Genomic DNA, 7,421 nt, shown 5'->3' with positions numbered 1-7,421 from the left:
GGATAACTCTATGACATGGTGTGGATCAGTTTCAGTGGTATTGATCGACATCCTGACATTTCAGATTAAAATCCACAGAAAATGATGGATTTTTTGTGGTGTATTGAATCCATGGATTGCTTTATTCTATTTGGAAACACCCTTTGGCTTAGAGTGTTTTGGCCCCATCTGTCACATTTATCCCGACAAAATGACCTTTTCTATTTCATATTTCCAAGAGCTATAGTCAGGCTGCCCTAATCTAAAGCAGTCTAGAGGATACTATTTCTAACAGTAACTAACTATAACCTGCTGGCTTATATGCACATAATAGAATTTACAGTACTATTACTGTATGACTTAAAACAATTCTATCTAAGACTGTCTTGAATAACTAAAACGGCAGTATGTCATATAATTGAATCATTTTGACACGTCAGTAATTGTCTGTAAAGTAAGGTAGCCAACAATGTAAAGTAGCTAAATTCCAAAGACATCTTGAGATGCAAAACCTATCCAAATACCACATGACTTACTGTTTATGTTTTTGCAAAAAGACAAAAAACCCTGTGGATGGTGAAAATTTTAAAATGCATTAGTATGTATTTTTTGTTTCAGCTTTTGATAGCAGTTTAAAAATGACACTATCAACATTAAGACTGATTGCCAAGAAAACTTTCTTTCATTGCTGCCACTAGGGCTGACATTTTCTTATGCTAAATGGCATTGGATTTCCAGCAAAAGGGAAGTATGTTTACAATTCTGTATTATTGTAGGGTCTTTACCTCACAATATAAAGCACCTTCAGGCAGTCTGTTGTTGTGATTTGGCACTATATAAAAATAAATAAACTGAATTGAGCAAACTGGCCTGGAGCAGCTCGCAGTTAGGGTTTCAGAGTTACCGATGGACATCTTCAGCATGGCAGATCCAAAATTTTAAAAAAGCCGCTTCACTGGAGGAAGAACTTTTTTTTTTTACACTGATTGTTACCTTACACCAAATACAAATATAATATACATTAGCTTTTTGAATCAAAGTACATTTAAATTCTCATCTATAAAATGGTATACTTATTTATAATAATAAGTACTGGCAAATAAAACTTAATTCTGTGGATATCAATTTTTAAACAAAGTATATCCAAGTAAAATGCCTTTCTTTCCTGAGTCTGTGGAACTCAAATAGGTTGTAATGTGTTTTAACTTTCAGAAAGCTCTCACCACCTGCAACAGTCGTACGCAGCATGCAAATTATATGCAGAGCAATGCACACTTCTCGAAAACTGCTCTATTTATGTGGTTTATAATGATAATGCATGACTGCAAAAAACAGTGTGTAGAAAAAAACACACTCAAGAGGCGCTTGGTGCTAACATTTCTGTTAGAAATGAAGCAAGCTAACAAACACTTGGAAAGTCAAGCACTTTCTTTCATATGGACTTAGCTATGAGCTTTATTTTCACTTGTCTCTCTTTAAATTTAAATATTTTATTGCTTAGTACAGTAGCAACACTTTTAAGATTAGCCACGTTGCTAGTAGCAGCTAGCTGAAACAGTCTGAAATCATGGCCTTAAAAAAAAAAAGGAAAAACATCCATGTCTGTTGTTGAAACTGACCAAGCGACCTACACTAAATTAAATAAGACAACAGGCATAAGGAGTAGGATACTTTGAAGGATTGCTAATATAAGGGAAGAACATGGACACTCCATTCCAACATTTTCTTTGTAAAATAAAGTGTGCTGGAGCCCAGTATATAAAAAGGAATACATGACAATGAAGGACTACTGTTTTTTCTTTATTTATGACTCTGTGTGCTGTATGATGGTTGTCAGATTATGAAGAAACAAGTGATACTTGTAGTGATATTTGTAAGCTCAGGTTGGTGAAGACATAGGCTCCTTAACAAACTACCTAGTCTGCAGAGCCATTCTTGGATGTATTTGTCAGTAGACTCAAATAAACTCATGTCTAAATAACAATGTATTGGCTTTGTTTCCTAAATTCAGATTTTTTTTTCTGTCTTTGGCATGAAAAACTCTCAAATGTCAGTTGTGTTCATGAAATTACATAAAGGACACATAATGTGTGAAGACATTGGCCTCATATTCCCCTGGAACAGGAAAGGAGTATCATGATTGATAAACAAAAGTAACAGAGCTTACCACTTTAAATAATACTGAGAAATACTCAACATTATTAAATACAGCAATATAAGTAGTGAAATAGAATATCCTTGTATATACATGTTTTTCCCCTGTATGTAGAAATGTATGTGTAGGTAAGGGGAATAAATATAAAAATCTCTACAGACACAATTAAACAAAATAATATATGTGCTTTTTCACTTCATCGTGGACTTACATTTCCACTAATAAGGTTTATACTGTTTTATAATGTGTCCACATTTTTTACAACCCGACTAGATAGCAAATAGCAGCGTAAGCCCTTACCCGAGTGAGTAACAGGTTTGTCAATCCCAGAGGGGGAGGAAATCGGAAAGTATTTCATTTCTTTTGTCTCAACATTAATCAGTTTCCGAATGCCTCAAGGTGAACACTGGTAATCAAAAGGAAATAACCGGTATGACATTCATCTTTTCTGTGCGCTACGTAAAAACCTTGGAGACACAGAAAAGAAATAGTCCTTAGTACAAACCAATGGAAGAGCAACAAACCATTATTGTGACCTAATGATCAGTGGAGGTCAGAAAATGAAGCTGCACATGAACCCACAAATCATGGTTGAAAAAGAAGAGTCACTCCTCAGTTTCTACTTGAAGGTGCAGTGCTAAAGTTAGAAGCTTTGTTGTTTAAAACCCCCCAACTTTTTTCCCTTTAAGAGAAAAGCTAGAGTTATCGCAGATTTACTATGGGATTGGTGACTCACGGTAATATTATCGCTCAACTGCAGTGCAAAAAGAAGCTCTTATTGCATCAGTCCAAAAGGGGATTTCACTGAAGTTCTGCATATCACTAGTGTCTTTGTTGCTCTGAGGCACAAACTTGTGAAAGCTTAAAAACTTTGCCCTTGTTTCAGTTAAAAGAAAATAAAAACATGTCAGTCTGGTGAAGTCTGGTATTGACTGATAATTGAAAACCCAAAACTATTAAATAGGGTTTGTTTGGAGGAACACACATTTAAATAGTGTTTGTTAATAATAGCCATGTAATGTTTCTAGTTATGGCTTCACTTCACATTCGACCTCTTGCCTTGGTGACTGTGTCATATCAGTATCAGCAACATATTACAGAGACAGTCTCTTGACATTGTAACATACCTCCTGTATTTTATGAGACTGACATTGTTCCCTGGATCTCCTATGAGTGAAACCGCAGGAACATTCCCTATTTATGAGCCATATTGTTTGTGTGTGTGTGTTTGTTTTGATATTTCACTGGAAACGATGTCAAACAGTGTTGTTCTCTTTTTATTTGAATTTGATACTAAATTCAAGTGGATATTCTTGTTTCAGCCAATTCTTCCAAATACCCTACTCCCTTTAGTACACAACAGGTCATTATCATTCCCCAATATTGTGCTTAACACATTTAAACTATCCAACTAAATTCATTGTCAGGGGACTCTCTGTAGTGTTTGCCAGTCATTGTAAAACTGGACTGCCCATACAGCATACAGATTACTGGTGCAGCGAAATTGCAGCGTTGTCAATTATATCAGTGCATATTGCAACATCTGATCACGTTGTTTTTAACAGGGACATTAGCAGTCACATCAGGCCACAATATTTCTCACAGAGTGCAAATGATTAAAAGCGCTGGTTCTCACAGCAGCAGAAAAATTGAGACATTTCTCATCCATTACTGATGAGCCTGTTTAGCCTTCATAGATGAAACCCTGGATAGGCTCATTAGTCTTTGGTTTTTTATTTCCATATTTTAGTAAGACCAGAATTAGAAATGATTAAATACTTCATCTGAGTCATAATAATCCAGACCAGCCAACAGTAAACAAAGGTGTAGAAGGCAGAACTATAATACACATTTGCAGTGTGCAGAACACAATTTACTTTAGGCTCAAGCTTATTTATAAGTCCTATAAAAGTAGTTTGAACTCATTTTAAAGTCATCCCCTAATTCCCCACTGATCACACATAAATTAAAAAACAGAAAAATAATGTGTTGTGTGTCTCTTAATTTGTATGTGAACTGCCAGTGCCACCGAGTCACACCCGAAACCTCTCACCGCAGTCCTGCCTCCTTCAAAACTGTCTGAGAAATCCGTAAGTCTAGGAACAAATAGGCTTTCTGACAGACAAAATAAAATCAGATCAAAGATCAAGATCAAATATTTATTGAAAATAAAATCAGTATGCTGTCCTCCCTGACACCTCTCTGAACAGACAGTAGGTGCAATGGTCTTGGGTCGGTGACCCAGTGTTTTAGTTTTTTGTATTATTATTATTATTATTATTATTATTATTATTATTATTATTATTGATCTTGGATTTGATCATGGTTTTTTGACTACTAGTGTTTTTGGTTTCGATTTTGTATTTCTTGCTTTCAAGTTCTTCTTGGTTTGTGATTTCTTGTTCTTAGGTTTTGGTTCCTGTGTACTTGTGTTTAGCGTAGGTTTAGTTCAGTGTCAAGTCTGTGCCTGTCGTGTTTCCTGTTTTACTTTGAAAGTGCATGTCTCATGTCAGCATGTCTGGATTGCTTCCCCTTGTCTTGTTAGCTCTGATTTCTCCCAGCTGTGTTTCCCTCCTGTCTCCCATTCCCTTGTTGTGTATTTTAGCTCTGTGTTTTCCTTGCTGTGGTGTGTTGTACCCTCACCAAGCTGTGTGTTCTGTCTGCCCGCCTGCCTAGTTTATTTTGTACTTTCAAGTTTAGTTAGGCGTCTAGCAATAAAGCTGCTTTTGAGTCTAAGTTTCTGTCTTTGTGTTTGAAATCATATAATAAAACACTAAAACTCACACTGAAGCTAATAAATACTAAATTAAAACTAAACTTAAATATGCAAACCTATTATGGAAACTAAGTGAAATTACATTGAATTTAATGAAAATGTTAGAATGATATAAAATAAAAAACTAATTAGAAATATTAAACTATAATAACCATGTTGATAGTCATCACATGTTTTCATTTTGATAATTATGGCTTTTAGCAAATTAAAAATCTAAAGTCTATGATTTGAAATGATTAGAAAATTACACTACAGAAATGTCAAACTTATGTAAACTGTGTTCATTTATTCATTCAATTCTTGATTAGCACTCCTTTATCACAAATTACTTCAGTAATGCCACGTGGCACACAAGCAATTGGCTTATGTCAGTGCTGAGGTTTTATTGCTTTGAAAGACGACTTCAACTTATCTCTATTTTTGGGTTGGATGGTTCTCTTCTTCCTCTTCACACTATCACACAGATTCTCTATGGGGTTCACATCAGACAAGTTAGCTGGGCAATCAAGCACAGAAATAACATGGTCAGCAAACCAGTTGGCAGTAGTTTTGGCGCCACTGGCAGCTGCTAAGTCCTGCTGGAAAAGAAAATTGGCATATCTGTAAAGCTTGTCAGCAGATGGAAGCGTGAAGCACTCCTGTGGATGACTGCACTGTCATCTACCAGCAACCACCAATACCAGCATATGATATGGCACATCACATCATAAATTTAAAATTTCAAAATGAAATGCAGAATTTACTTTCATTTGAAAAGAAGACTTTGGAAGACTGAGCAACAGTCCAGGTCTTCTTCCCCTTAGCCCACATAAGATGTCTCTGATGTTGTGTCAGCTTCAGATGCTTGATATTAGGAATGTAGGAACTGCAGTCATGCCTTTTGCTCATGCATAATTTTCTAGCACACTTTTCCCTTGTTATCAACTTTTCATTAATATGGTTCGACGCAGCACTCTGTAAAACAGCAAGCCTTTTCAGCAGTGACCTTCTGTGGCTTACCCTCCTTGTGGAGAATATTAATCATCATCTGGACAACTGTCAAGCCAGCATACTCCACGAAGTTTTAATTTTGATGATTCTTAGTCATAATAATCAAAACTAAAGCAAAAAGTGCTTGAAATATTTGTTTTTTAACATATGTTGTAAATGAATTTTACTTCTTGATATTATACATTTTTTTAAATGCACAAAAGTTGAAAACAGGGGAAAACAATATGTCGGAAACCCTTCTTCTGTGGGGTCGAGTGCAAAATGCAGCAGTTGTTTGTTATTAAGAAAAAAGACTTTAGCATGGCACATTATTGGAGCCAGAAAAGATACACAAGGAGATTATCTTCACAAGAAATAAGTCTGGTCTTTTTAGTAAAATAACTACAGCGGAAAATTAACAAAGAAGTTATATAATAGGATTTCACACAGACAAACACGAAAGCTGCTCATCTTCAGCCAACTTCCACTTAGATTTCACTGGAACAACATGTAATTTCATCCAAGCCAGCCACTTTCTCCCTCCTCCGGCCTCATCCAGCATGTTCACAGCTCAGGAGATAAAGCAATCAGAAGACTTTCAGGAAATCAAACAATGCTGCATTTCCTGCCAAGGAGAGATGTCAATCAAGTCGACCCCAAGGTCCAGGCCAGTTTACTTGTGTGAGTGAGGATCTAGGAGACCTATTTCATGCCATCAGTGTCAACACTGATAGCAGATGAAGCGTTCACTGCCGATGCTGGATCGCTACATTTAGTCCTATTCAAGATTTCTTTTTACTCTTCATTGTTTGGTTTCATTTTTTCCTTGTGTATTTGTTTTTGACAAGAAACATTTTTAGTGTTTGCAGTTGAATCCTGCCCGCGATCGAGCTATGTTAGCGAGATTTGAAAATTTTCTAAGCAATCTTTCTCTCCATTTTTTTTTATCCATTCTGTTTGGCTTGTAATATTGCTTCTATAACCTAATCACTATAGATAACTTCTAGATATATTAATGAGCAAAAATAGATAGGATATAAATGGAATTTTCCCAAGATCACAAAAACAAAAAAGAAGGATTTGAATGCATTCTCTCAAGTCTTAAAAACCAGGCGTATATAACAATAGCTGGAATATCTACAGTATGTTCCTAGTGGAATCCACTAAGTCAGTTTTATTCCCCATTCGCACTTATATTCATGTAACACTTCACTTCATGCCTCTAAGCACTTAATATCATACTCACAATCCAAAGGATGAATCAGTTAAGAACACTTCAAAATGCACACTAAAAAGATCAAACCACCGACCTGCTGATTAATACAGTAGATGACCTGCTCTACCCTCTGAGTGCCCCTGCACAAAGTGTACAATCGTTCTCTTTCCGAGCGGAAGCCTAAAAGACAAGTTATATGTAAGTGTTACAAATAACTTGTCCTAATACTAGTACAAGTCTTATCCTAATGCTAATTTTAGGGATTTAGTTTTGTCGCTGATTTACTTAAACTAAGGTAACTGTAGCAATCAGCCAGCTGTGACTGG

This window comes from Copadichromis virginalis, linkage group LG12 (assembly GCF_057382275.1).
Source record: "Copadichromis virginalis isolate Kocher_CV1m ecotype Utaka linkage group LG12, C_Virginalis_male_GT1.1, whole genome shotgun sequence".
NCBI lineage: Eukaryota > Metazoa > Chordata > Actinopteri > Cichliformes > Cichlidae > Copadichromis > Copadichromis virginalis.
The sequence above is the reverse complement of the archived record's forward strand: the minus strand, read 5'-3'. Positions refer to the sequence as shown.